The sequence below is a fragment of the Trematomus bernacchii genome, unplaced genomic scaffold, assembly GCF_902827165.1.
Source record: "Trematomus bernacchii unplaced genomic scaffold, fTreBer1.1, whole genome shotgun sequence".
Taxonomy (NCBI): domain Eukaryota; kingdom Metazoa; phylum Chordata; class Actinopteri; order Perciformes; family Nototheniidae; genus Trematomus; species Trematomus bernacchii.
In genome coordinates, this window is record NW_022987910.1 from 864,641 (window position 1) to 879,527 (window position 14,887).

General features: G+C 40.9%; 1 protein-coding gene across 1 annotated transcript in view; it reads left to right on the forward strand.

Annotated features, from left to right (window-relative positions):
* Nucleotides 1-14,887, forward strand: part of grm5b (glutamate receptor, metabotropic 5b) — a 65,327-nt gene that overhangs the window by 23,051 nt on the left and 27,389 nt on the right.

Genomic DNA, 14,887 nt, shown 5'->3' on the forward strand with positions numbered 1-14,887 from the left:
TTGGTTTGTGAAGTTAGTTTTTAGATGAATGGCTCATTGCGCTGACCCTTACTAGAATACATTCCCATCCAGGTAATGCAGAGCATACTGTGATAATAACTGACGTATGCAACTTCACAGCAACATCTCTGTGTTGTATAGTCAGTCATTTCAGTTGGAAATATGATTCACTCCTAAGCGCCGTCTACTGTATGTCCTCTTCATCAGTGCTATTTATAAAATGGCTGTATTTTCTGATTTGCAGCAACACAAATTGCAGGGAAACAATCTCTGTGCTGTGCCTGCCCTTGATAACACATTGGTTAAAAAATATAAATACATATAACTCTCAATACTTCAAAACCAATGCATGTTTGCAACTCCACAGTTCAAGCAATGTAGTTGGCAGCCAATAGGAAACCACCGCTGGATTCTCACCAGAGGCCAGATATTCAGTCTGCACAAAAGAAAAAGCTATTCAGCTGAATGAACTGACAGAGAGTAGTTTGAATCAAAAGTCAAAAAGCCGACTCTCTGTGGAGATCACCCAGCGCAAGTCTGCACCCCTTCTGCCTGCTGTTGCCATGGAAATATCCCCTGCCATATTTGGATAAATCCAGCATAGCGGCTGGGTTGATAAGTGGCGCATGCGTATGTGGATATGTGAATGGCTATATGCATGCGTGGGTGCTTCTATATGTGCGATACTGTCAGGAAACGAGTAGTATAGCAGGTCTTTATGTGTTGCTTAGTCACATTGAGTGACATTAAATACACCACGCACTGTCAGAAGAGGGGCCTATTGATAATGCTATTGGCCATTTCAGTTAAATTCAGAGCCTGCGCATTTCTGTGATGTTCTCCAACACCTCTCATCTCTATCATCTCGTTTTGTCCCATTTCTCATTCCTCATTATTAATAATCTTTTTTCATCATCAGTCAATTTGTTTGGTTTCCACTCAAGGGTGACTTCATCTTATCGTGTCTCTCATTCTGGGTCACTTTATCCTTCTTTGTAATCAGCTGCCTGCTTAAGTGTTAGAGTGTGATGTATGCGAACTGAGACCCTGAAATGATCGTTTAACAGAGGTCAGAGCCCCGCAGCGTCCCTCTTCACACCACAGCTGTGTGTTAAGGCTGCACTTCCTGTTGGTTTTAAATTGAAGGAAATTTGAAGGAAAGAGGTTAAATGGCACCGTGGCAAAACACCTGATATGTCTCGAAACTGCCCGTCCTTAAAATGGATTTTTAGCGGATTGTACACCTGCATGGTAGTGAGAGGAGATCAAAGACAGGGTGAGGGCAGAGCAGGCAAACGGAGCGAGGAGGGGGAAGGAAAGATGCAGAAAGGCGAGGAATGGAAACGAAGGGAAAAGATGATTGAATAGAGAAGAGATTAGCTGTGTGTGTGTGTGTGTGTGTGTGTGTGTGTGTGTGTGTGTGTGTGTGTGTGTGTGTGTGTGTGTGTGTGTGTGTGTGTGTGTGTGTGTGTGTGTGTGTGTGTGTGTGGTGTGTGTGTGTGTTGTGTGTGTGTGTGTGTTGTGTGTGTGTGTGTGTGTGTGTGTGTGTGTGTGTGTGTGTGTGTGTGTGTGTGTGTGTGTGTGTGTGTGTGTTCTAAAATATTTTGTATCAGACATGAAAAGCAAAACACTGACAGTATGACTGTAGTTTATTCATCACAGCCTGGTTTGGGATTGATCTGCCCTTAAACACACACATTTACACATTCACTTACAGTGGTGCTGATACTCATACTTACTGTTAGTTCTCTTCCAGCCTTTGATGTAAGGAGTATTGAGCTGTGTAATGTTTGTTTGTTTCATGTTCATTCATCCTTTGATTAAAACAAAAGCTGCTTTATGTCATTTAATTGGTAAAACAATGTGAATTCATTTTGCTCTTTTCACAGCTTTTGGTAATAGAACACAGGGGAATATGTAGGAAAGCATGATGGATGGAGATTAAGAGGAATTTATTTTTCATGTTGTATTAGTACACTGTGTGATTATACATTTCCAGTGTTTATGGGTTTATGCTTGTTAGATAAGCAAATGTGAGACACTGCTTTCAGGTGTGTGTGTTTGAGGGACATTTCCTGTTAAAGTGTTGTGAGCGAGGTATCTCCCTATGGGGCGGTGTCATCTGTAAAGGCTATGAGATCAATAAATGGTCTGTGGCTCCATGGCTTCTCTCTGCAGGTCCTCTGGGAACATTTACAGAGCACACACACACACACACACTTTACAGCATGTTCTAGACACTGTTGCTAAAATTTGAGTAAATGGAAATGTGTAGTGATGAATCAAATCTGGATCCTAGTTCCCTATCGTCGATAAATGGGAATCTAGCTTTATAAATGTGTGTTTTGGGGGATTTTATTTTGGAAGAATCACTAATCCATGACACACTTTCCAAAATCTAGACTTCTATTCCTTAGGGCAATACATGTGCGTATGTCCATCTGTCTTGAAATGATCAGATTCCACAAGTCGGATTTTGCAGACAATACTGATTGCTCATCTGATTTTAAGCTAAAGTCCTGTCGTTGATGTCATGTCTCATGTTGGCCTCTTTTCATTAGCGTCTGCTACTGTACAAAAACTACAGCCTACATAATGCTAACTAATTTGGAGCTGTTATCTTTGCTATTTAAAAACTTTTATTTAACTTCAACACGGTAAAAACTTCAACTCTCTGTCCTGCTGTTGAACTAGCCATGACCCCTTTGCCTCGGACATGGAGTACGTTGAACTGTGATGTTTAAGCCGTGATGATCTAGGGCTAAGTGAAGTCATGTTAAAATGCATTTTGTAAGAGGTTTTCTTATTTGGGACAAATGTTGGAGGGGAGATTCTCCTTGCTGTTGTGTTGCAACCTGAATGATAGTTTTTTGTCCATTTTTGTTTGTAATATTGACTGTTACCCCTTTCACACCAACGCGGTTCCAGGGCCGGTTCGGAGCTGGAGCTTGAAAAGCACAGTTTTTTCCTGTTCACACCGCAGCGGACTCTAAGCTCCGGAATCCGGTTTGTTTCAAGCACCAAAAAGTTGTCAGTCTAGAAAGCAAGCACCGCATACGTCACAGGCGGGGGCAGGGGCATCAGTTTTAATGTTATACCATAGTAATTAATGCTGCAAAGCTGGGTATTTTGAGCTTGGCGCATGCAGAGGCTAACAACAGCTAGCTCTAACGCCATCGAATAGGACGTATATTTACATTACATGTAATTTGTTCATACATTCAGTACTGTGGACAATCCCCACAGGAGCAATTTGGGGTGAAGTGTCTTGCCCAGGGACACAGCGACATGCTGACTGCAGTGGGACTCGAACCTGCTACCCCCTGATTCGAAGTCCAGCACTCTATCCACTTAGCCACAGCCGCCCACATTTACCTTCTTTCTCCTACCGAATCGTCGTTGAAGTTGATGATGATGATTGTAAAGAAGTCTTGAATGTAGCATGTAACGACTGTAAAGTTGGTAGTAAAGTCGTCCCATTTGTTCCATTTAGTTTCGACAGCAAAACCAAAAGGAGTAGCGCTTCAATACAATCTGCCATTGTTGTTGTTGTCGATGTGAGGGGTTTCCGCACGGTTTGGCTTATGAAGCAGGCACGCAAACGGTTACGTCATGACGCAAACGATGACGCAATGACGCAGCACCAGTCGGGCTCTGAGCGGTGTGAACAGAGCGGGAGCTGAACCGAAGAACCGGTTCTGAACCAGAAAAGCTCTAGCATGGAGCTAGAACGGGAAAAGCCTTGGTGTGAAAGGGGTATGTGTGTGCAGGAGTAGGTCCTCAGTGGGTCAGCACCTGTAGCTCAGTGGTGTAGCTCAAAGAGTTACGGATATTTCACTGTTCCTTGTTTTACTTCTTCCAGAGCTTCACACTTTCTCTTTCGTGCTAGCAGAAATTAGCTATTTTTCACTAAATGTGTGTTGTGTACAGAAAACTGCACACTCATAGGGACAGTCTTTAAACGTTAAATTATGCCAACCATGGCAAAAAAAAAAACTTGACCTGAAAAACTGCTATTAAGTATAGAAATACACATATGCACATTTCTAGTAATGCCTTAGAATGCGTCACGGGGGCCTTCACCATTCTTGATATTTTACGTGTTATTGTCATTCTTTTGTTGTACAACATCAAGCTTGTTTCTTTTGAATGTGTCAAAGGAAGCAATTCATGAAGCAAAATTCCTTGGATCTATTTCTTCCTTAGTGTCAAAAGTGTCAAGCACATATCAAAGAACTCAGCAGGTTTATGTCTTCACATTTTAAACCCAACTGAAACCCTACCATGACTTTCAATTTCCGTTGTCAGTTTGGGTGAAGTCCTCTCATACAGCCCATCAAAAGGCTGCTGAACTGAAGCTATCCGATATCAAAGAATTCTTTATTCAACTCACAAGTTTTCCCGCTTTATCTCTGTCTCTCTGTCAGTATCTTTCTCGATCTTTTGCCCTTCTGTCTCCTTCTCTTTCTCCTGTTGCTCCTGTCGTTTTGACACTTTACTTTTCTCCTTGTCTCTTTTTCTGAGTTTTTCCTTTCCATCGACCAGAAAGGATACTACAAAAAGCATTCTTCTTTCTGTTCTCTATGTTTACCTTGTCTGCGTCAACTTGAGTTGAGTGGGAGGACTTAAGGCAATACCCACAACAACCGATTCCTTTTGCCAACTAGCTTTAAATTCAGGCATCTTTACGCAAGACAGCTTCTTTGTTCATGTTAAGGTCATCCTGATGAGAGCCTGCAAAGGGCCTCAAATACACTGCTTTAAAGACGTTTTCAACTGATGTATTTACTAGAAACAGGAAAATAAACATGAGGGGAAATGAGAATTACAACAAAAACATTAGTTGACAGCAAACTGTCTTTACCAATGGACATATTTCAAAATGGCAACAAACATAGAAGTAAATATGCACTATTTTGACAATAAAAATAACACATAAGATAAGTGCAATAGGGGCTTTTACACAGTTTAAAATGGCCGTAGTTCCTAATAGCTGTGGGCATATTTCTCTTTGTGCCTGGTGGTGTAGCTAAATGGAAGTATTTTATACAAACTTTAGTTTTTTGTTTATACAGCTATACCAGGGATCAGAAGCACCTTTTTATTATATACAGTGTTTTCAAGTCTCAAAGTGATGCACTCTGTGAGTGTTATACATTGTATTTTTTAATGACCCTCATAGGGAGGTGTTGTACTGTATTAGGTTTAGCTGTTGTTGTGTACGTTCCCTCTAGGTCAGCGCCTGCAGTAGGATTTTTGCTGTAAATTATTTTTAATGGGATGTTGAGGCCACTCAAATGGCATTACAACACAAATCCCTAAAAAGTGTGGTAAATCTAATGCTGCATTGACCGTGTGGAATACATGGCAAATTGGGTGTTGGCTATTTTAAACCACATGATATAAAATCCTATAACACTAGGGTACCATGGGTAAAATGACAAATACAGTTACTACAGACAAACATCAGTTTTCTATCTTCAAAATCATGTATATGGAAAATCTGGATGTTCTTTGTGTTCTGGTGCTTTGGAGGGTATGGTTGCTATCATTGTTCAATTTACGTTTTCTCGTTAAACGGCATATTTAAGGAGTGATATTCCAGAAGGGAAGGATATCTCTGGTTCCATACTAGTCATCCTTTAGATTGCTTCAACACACAATAGGCTATTTAGCACTAGGAGCCGGTTCATTTTTCTCTCCAAAATTCCAGTCATTAGGTTGTTCTGCGGCTGCACATCCTCCTGATCTTTTAGCTCTCTGTTCCCACTAAAAAGAAACCGGTTGATTAATGACTGCTAGTGATTACTCTGCAGCTAGAAACAAGGATTCAAGAACAAAAAGGCAATACAAAGGGATTTCTAATTGTGTTTCAACTACGAGTCCCTAGACAGGGAATTAAGAGGTTCTCCATATGTAGGGCAGATCAGTGGGCACAACCACAGGCAAATAATACAAGATAACATACCTGGAGTCAGCTGTCTTACCGACATGTGCAACGTGCCAAAAAATGCATGCGTGCATAAATTCATACACATACTGTAGGCATGGTTGACACACAAAAACACCTACCAACACACACTCATCCTCTTATTGCTCTCCTAGGGAATGGCCTTATCCGCTTACAGCACTCCAATGGGAAGAGTGCAGGGAATTAGAGGAGGGGGAGACAAACAGACAGACATAAGAGGCAGAAGGATGGTGATGGTAGTAAAGGGAGGTAGAAATAAGGTTACCAAAGTAAATGTATATATCCGTCCTTGTTTAAGTTTGTATGCTTATGAATCTGTGTTTGCGGTTTCATGCGTATTTTTGAGATGTACACTGCGGGATTAATCCGACCGTTACGTCAGCCTAATGGCTCAGCATACTCAAATACACATCCACACACACCAAAAAAAAAATCCTTTTAATAGTCGTTGTCATAGTAATCCACACAGGAATATATAGGGTTCCCTTATTGTTGTTTTCTTCACATTTTTGAGATGCACTAATGTAAGTGTAACAGTAGTTTACTTGTATTTTTTTTAAAGATAGTAGACATAAATGAATGAACACTGACAACAAAGTTCTCACAAGGTCACAAATGACCTCTGATGTTTGCTCTCAGTACTCTGTATTCCCTCCGACTGTTTCCATTTCCACACTTGACTCTGTCTCCCCACTTTATTGCTATGATCAGCAGCAGCTTTTCAATCTATTTCTCTCTTCTGTGTAATACATTTACTTGCCATCCATCACAGGAGTAAAAGGCTATCTGTAAATAATTGCCCTGCCCTCTCCGCTATACCTATACAGGAAATGAATTGACCCTCTTTAGCTCTGACTCTGAACCAGTCAAAGATAATTAAGAGAAATATGAACTCTGATCCGTCCAAAAGCGGAGCCCTAGTGGAACAAAGGATGTGAATATGGAAAAATGTATGCTTTCAAGTGCTCTGTCAGATACTTTATTTTAAAAATAGTTTTACTGTTTTTGTATTAGCAGCATGAGAGCAATGGAGAAACAGGATTGCATGACCCATGCCGAGAGAAAGAATGCAACTAATCACGAGTATTTCAATAACTATTCTCCTTGCTCTTAAAATTCAGTTTTTAAAAGTCACCTCTTCCTGGTGTGATAAAAAATATGCTTTTATCTATTCATCACATCAGACGATTTGTTCTGTTGCCTAATGTGTTAATGGGTCACAGCAAGAAGTGGGTCGTCAAATTAAATGAAATATTAACAGAAAATGGGTTGCCTTGGCTGGCTTGAAAATATACTGAGATGTACTGGCTTGGGATGATTCATTGTTCAGTTCACAATGAACAGAGACATGCAGTGAAAAAGTGGAAAGGTGAATGTCTGGCAGAACATCAAGCACGTAGGCACTCAGGAAGCTCAGTCCTAGTGTCTGTCCAAACAAACACAAACACAACATACAGAATCACTCTGTATCTAAGTAGCTTGTCCCCCATTGTATAGGATTTGTGAAATTGGCTACCAAAAGACGCATTTGATAGAACATACAGAGCAAACTGAACACATTTAACAACAGATTTGATACAAAATGTCTGTAAAGGCTCCTAGATTGTCATGAAATGGTGTTAGCCTACTTCCCAGCAGCTTCCTTCTTTATACCTTGATGATAGACTTAACATCCAAAAGCTTATTAGCCTTTTAGGTCCCCCTCTTTTTTAGCATGCAACGATGACATATACTTTCTGGATATGTAGTCAGCAATGCAAGGTGGCTAAACCTTTATTTTACCCATGAGATGGGATTTCAGAGGCAGAAAGAAGTGGGGGAGGTGAAACAGAGGTTCATAGCCTACCAATTCAATTCCCCTCAGGAAAGTTTCTGCGCAACTGAATGGATGATATGTCAATGACTGTATCCTTGGTGTGCAAGTTCGATTTTTCTATCAGAAACTTGGTTGACTGATTGTTCTACTCCTGTTTCTGTTCGATTGATCTACTGCAGTGTGTCTTGTGTCTGCTGAGGATGTCATTCACAATAGGTTGGAAAAGAAGTCTAGGGCCATTTGGCTATATGTACCCTCGGTTCTGTTTTGATGAGCCACATAATTGCTTTTAATGGACAGTTAATGTTCCCAAGTGATCCACAGTTTAGGCTTTATTTCAAGTAATCAAGGATAATGCAAAACTGGGCAGCACATTATGCTATACATGGAGAAACATGACAAATGAAGCAACAACAAAGACGGTAACAGTAGTTCATTCCTGTAGTGCATTTTTTAAATGTGCAAAAACAATGGTGAATTTTCTGGGTCAATGGATCATACGGGATGCAATTTCATACATACATTAAAACATGGTAGCTTTTATTTATTACCCTCACTCTCAAAATGTACTAATATGTCATTCCACAGTATCTACTTAGCTCATAACATCCTGACAGCTTAGTCTTTGGTGAATATGTTGATCAAGATAAGGTTAATCAGGGTAATCCACCTTTAATAATGAGACAGAACTAATGAGCTATATACGTTATGCAGGGAAATTTCACTGTTAATTACCTTTGCAATGATTTCAAACTGATGACATGGATACTTAAGTATTGCATATGTCATTTTAAATATCTGCACGCCATTAAATCTATTTGTTTAGCAGCTATTTATCCTGAATGTGTTTGTGTCAACATGTACACACTGCTTCGACTGGATGAAGTTAGCAGTTTAGGATGTCCTCCCCCGACTCCGGCAAGCACATATACAAAACGCTGTCACCCATTTGTCTCGGTCTCCCTCACTTTCCCTCTCTTCCGGTGAGCTCAGTGAGACGGGTGTGATGTGCGCCGCATCACAGCCCCCGCACAGCTTGTTACTATAGCAACACAGGAGACAGAGAACAAGAAAATTATAGAAAGACAGAGATGGAGTGAGAATGTGTGTGATGGAGAGAAAGTTTGCATGGGAGAGATCAGGATGTTTAATTTTTGCACCGTACACATGCCTCCATCTGTGTCCCGTTACTATCATTGAGGACATTTCCCAATATTACATGGATATCCATTGGGTTATTAAGGTCACCGATTGAAAGCTTAAGCTGATTTTTAAATGTAGACACATTAATAATTTGACACACTATTCTGTTACTACAATTGCTTCCATCTAGAGTCCGGGGAAAGTCTTTGAGTTCTTTAGGACAGTATTAACCAATTGTGAGGTTAAACGAGATCCGAATATAGTCTGTGCCAGACATTATTAAACATTTACTGTATATAAATGAATCCAATTTGGGGACTTGTAAATAAAACATCCTGTAAATGCAGATTCAATACTATCTCAAAAGCACAAGGAGTGCAGCAAACCCTCACCTGGTAGAGAGCGTTCACCGTGTGTCACTCCTGCAGAGTCCCTGCTGCAGTGCCCTGGGTTTGATCCCTGCTGGGCTCCTACAGCTGCATGCTCCCCCCCCCCCCCCCCCCCCCCCCCCCCCCCTCTCTCACCTGATTATCCTGTTTCTTTCCTCGCTAACACTATAGCCAAAAATCAGAAATACTGAAAAACACAAGTAAAAAAAAAAGGGTCGGGAGATTGTCAATAAATACAAACAAAAATGAAAGCAAAGGTGTATCAGAAAATCCGTCGACAAACATTGCCTCCAGAGAAAAGCTATTAAAATGTGTTGCTAATAAAAAATACTAACAATAACATTTCTAAAGTAATACAGTTTCTTACCAATGCAGCATAAAGCTTTTATGTGGGAAAATCCATTGCTGACATTGATGAGTTTAAGCAAACCAAATTATTGAGCATGCGCTAACACCAGAGACACACTGTGGCCAAAGAGATTGATTTCCACAGAAAATACATTGCTCCCCAGACAGCAGAGTGTACTAACATTAACTGTGTTGATTAGGACACACAGAGGACAAGCAGCATTTTTTACTATCCTCTATACGCTCAGAGTATAAACAGATTAAAGAATGATATTTCCCAGTGCTGAAAGAATACCCAACTAATGCGGTTTAAAGCTGTGAGAAGTGAATCAGTGCTGTGGGTGAAAAGGCAAACAAAACCACTAAATCTGTACATTATATCTTTACCTGCCATTACAGTAAAAACCCATGTCTAACGATACCCTTGTAAATTCATGTGTTTGTACACAGATGTATGATGTATATTATTATTATATGTAATATATCCCTACTAAAAAAAATGTATCTAGTATGTTGCATCTGATTCATTAGCTATTTATTCATCAATCAATCAATATTATATATACATAATTATGTATCATATAAGTTGTCTCAATCATTTATTCCCTTTTTTAATGCAAATAAGCCACATACAAACGCCGGAAGGGTATAGGAGTGGGAGAAAAAGAGTAGAGTGCTGCTTGAGATATATTTGGTACCAATGAGATGTGTGAATGTCATTAAAATCCAAAAGAACATGCAGCTAATTTACTGTAGATCTGTCTAGTTATCTCTCTTTTTTTCCTTCGACACATACACTCTCACGATTCTGTGGGCGATAAGCTGGATGTCTCGTTACCGGGCATTATCTGCACCTCTCCTCGCTAATCTCTGCTGTCAAACAGACTGCGTGCGTGCGTGCGTGCGTGTGCGCGTGTGTGTGTGTGTAGCCCAGCCGGTCCGTCATTAGGGTTACACAAGATTGTCCATTAATGGCTGTGTGTGTGCATGAGTGAAGAGAAGAGTGTGTGGTAATAATATACTTGGCATTGGAGATTGTTGTCTTAAATGTCCATGGCCTGTGATGGCCTGTTGCGGTTCATCTAATTTAGCTGCTGCTTTGGTCCAAAGTGACTTACAAGTGCAATCAACCAATGTTGATAAACTCAGGAAAGCAAGAAACCTGCAATTGCATTGAATAAGCCTGGTGCGCTGGTTTGAAATAGACCAAACCATAAGTAGAGCATTTATCATTATTAATCTTTCTTAATTTCTTAAATTAAGTTCTTTTTTTGAATTTTTTATCCAAGTTTAGTTGAAACCGGTGGATTCTCAGTCTTTTCAGTGATGGAAGATGAATTTCAGCAGTATATAGTTTGTATTGGTTTAATATTTGAATAGTGTTAATGCCATATAAACATTTTTATAGTATTTATAATATGTTCAACTATAGTTATGATTTTTGGTTGTGTGTCATATTAGCGTAGGTTCATAACTGGTCGCTGTAATCATTCCTTGTGTCCTGACTAGGCATAATTTACACTGTGAATGGAAATGTCTATGCCAAATAACGACACAGCTTAACTTCGACTCTCACCTCTCAGTCTGGTCCCGGACGTTGCCTTTGAAGTCAGTTAAACGACTTGGCTCTGGCACAGTGGTCTTAGGATGCAGAAACTGAGAAATTGGAGGAGTGCTGAGAGGAAAGTAAGATGATGTAGAGCAGGTTGGAAAAGCAGAGACGTAAAGAGGATCAGGGAGCGAGAAACCAAAAGGCCACCGTGGTGATAAAGATGAAGCAGAAATAAGAGGCAGAGGGAGAGAGTAATGTTACATTGGTGGTATAATACCTGAGAAGGTGATATTACATTGTCCGCTGTGCTGAATATGAGAGATGACACTTTTATGTGTGGAGCAATAAAAAGTGATGAGGCCAGACTGGGAGGAAGAGGCAGAATATACAGCTTCTATCTCTCTATAACTCTCCACCCACTGACATTATTCCTCCATTTCTCTTGCCTTGTGTTTCTCTCTCTCTCTCTCTCCACTCTCTCTGTTTTTCTCCACCTTGCAAAGAAACACAGATACAAAACACTGCCTTCTTCCGTTTGATCCACCCTTCTGTCAGTCATTGTATCTCCGCCCCTAGAGATGATATATGTGCCACTTCGTCCTCACTCTCTTGTCTCTCTCAATCCTGTCTTATCTCTGTGGATTTAGTTGACTTGAACCTCTCCACTCCGGGTGTTTTTCTCACGCTCTTCAGAGTCTGCTGCTTGCTGTTTCGTTCCTTTTTGCCATTTTATTTTACTTTTTTTATTCAACCTTTATTTAACCAGGAAGGTCTCATTGGGATAACAAAAATCTATTTTTCAGGAGATTCCTGGCCAAGATGGGAAGCAGCACAGTTAAAGACACATATTGAAAAACAAAAACTGAGAACATAATGGTCACAATCAGATCATCACCATAAAAAGCATCTACAGACAGAGTTGTCTGCTTCTCGGTCATTAAGAAGTACTTTAAAATTGTTTAGAGAGACCAGCTCCCTGAGTTTCAGTTCATGTTGCACCTGGTTCCAAGCAAATGGAGCAGCGCTACTGAATGCCCTTTTCCCCAGCTCAATGTTGTTTTAAGGCCCCTACACACCAGGCCGATATCGGCCGTCTTGCGTTGTTGGGCGAAAACGGGTTCCTTGTCGCCCAAAGTCAATTTGGTGTGTCCCGAACCCTCGGCCGTGACACGCCTTATTTGGCCTTTCACGGTCGACAATCGGCCGGGTGTCGGACACAAGCTATCGGGCCAAGAAACCACTCTGATCAGCTGTTCAGCTAGCAAATGAGAAGCGAAACGGAAGTGAGGGACGTAAACAAACGATTTAAGGCACAAGACAGCAGCTAAACACCAGCAGGTGATACTTAAAGACATCAAACATAGCCCTTAAATGTCCTCTCTTACCTCCCACACATAGCAGGGACATCTCTGATATCGGCGGGGAGCGTCCCCGGCTGTCCTCTGCTGAGAGCTCCGTGATTTGTTTGGTCAAGTCCGGTTTATCATCTCATCGTAAATTTAGCAAGAAGTGGCCATTATTACATTGCTGACTCAATAAACTACACACCCGCCAGAACACTGCGATCATCAGATGCAGGTCTATTAACTGTGATTTTATAGTATGTCTGCACTTTATGTGCTCATTTCATCATGCATGTATTTTTATATTCTAAAACATGTTTTCGATGGACGAGAGTGAAAATGGAACGCACATGCTATTTGTTTGTGTATATCAGTCTGTTCTTCTTCTCTGTCTTCCGGTTGTTGCCTATTTTGAATGACGAATACACACTACCGCCGCCTGCTGGTAAGGAGAGTTATTGCCACTCACGCATGCGCAGTTCGTACGTGCTCGGCTGAAGTCTTTGCGGTGATTTCCAGTGCGACACACGGCCAATACGCAGGAGAACTCGTCGATGGAACTGTCGGTGTCGGCGAGTTCTCTGGTGACTGCCTGGTGTGTCAGGGCCTTTAGGGACAGTTAGCGGAAACCAGTCCTCAGAACAAAGCCGATTACGTTACGGCCGCGTTACGGCTGCGCCGCGGCGTTCGCAACGATCGCGGCCACTCTAGTCAATGGGTGCTATTTCACCACACGCGGCTAGAAGCGTCCCAGAAGCGTCCCAGAAGCGTGTCGGCGCAGGGCTCCTCTAAAAATAGAGGCCGTTGCGTCGCGCCGGGCAGGCAGGAAGTGGAACGTTCAGAGCATCCGGCCCAGGCCCATCCCCCCAAATAAAGTAATTTTGCAGACCCCCCTTCACATCACTACACCTTCACTACGACACGCACAATGGACGACAAGCTTTTCATCATGGAAGTGGAAAAACAAACGATTTTATACGACATAACCCATCATTTTTACAAGGACAACATCAGAAAGGACAAGGCCTGGTGTTTAGTCGCTGGAGTTTGTGGAGTGGAAGGTGAATATTAATGTTTTAAAGTTAATGAATGTATGAAATGAATTGATTGAATGAATTAATGAATTGTTGTACATTTGATGTTCTTGTTTAAAATGTTGTTTTGGGTGAAATTGTAATAATTAAAACGTTTATTAAACTTGTGGTCAGTGATTTATTAATTATATATATATAGAATAATTATGATGATAAATGCATATTTTTTTACCACTAAAATACAGCAACACATCTTTGATTCATGTCGTTTATAACTGGACTATTACAATTATTATTAACTGTGTCTGTAGTCTACAACACAACAAAATAGGAAATAACAACAATAAACACAATTTAAACAGACACAAAAATAAACCATTTAACTACTGTAGAAGTACAAATGTCCAGGAAATAAGCCCAAATCAACAAACTGCGAGCCTGCACGCACGACGCTCCGCTTCTGAAACGCGCCCGGTAGGTTATGACGCTGGAGGAGGTCGGACCAAAACCGCGCCGCAGACGGACCCGGTGGAATCTAGGGGTGCACCAAGAAAAGCCTATGGGTGTGCCAAAGCTTTTGTCTACGGGTGGTCAGAGCAGACCATCTAATCCAAGCATACAAGCAGCAATGGTGATGAAGGGTTTTGCTTTGGTTTGTAATGAACCTCAATGCCTGTAGAAGATGCATTAACATAAACCACATCACCATGGTCCAGCACCGACATAAATGTTGCAGCAACAAGTTTCTCTTTGGCCTCGAGAGAGAACAAGACTAGTTTCTAAAGTAGAAACCTAATTCAGTTATTTGTATTTAACCTGCTGTTGAATGTGGGGCTTAAGAGACAGATAATTGTCATCCTCACTGCTTTCAATGTTTTAATTTAAATGTTGAACTATATTTGTTGTCCATATGAGAGACAAGTCAAAACATACTTTTCATTTCACTCCCATACTCACACACATGCACACTATTCAACAGATAAGATTTGTTGCTGAACCAATGTATGAGAATGTATTTGTGTGTCTTCTAAATATACTTGTGTGTGTGTGTCACGGTTAGCTGCGCCCAGACAAAGACCCCAGCTGGAGTCGAATAATGTCTGTTATCTGCACTCATCCATCTTTCTTTCCTTGTACACACTCCTATCTCATTCTCTACCTCCCCACCTAAAGTTATTTTCACTCATCTCCCTCTCTATTCCACCTCATGTCACTGCTTTTTTATTTCATCCAATAGTACCTCTGTTGATAGAGGGAAAATACAAATGGACAATTGGTTTTTGTTCTCATT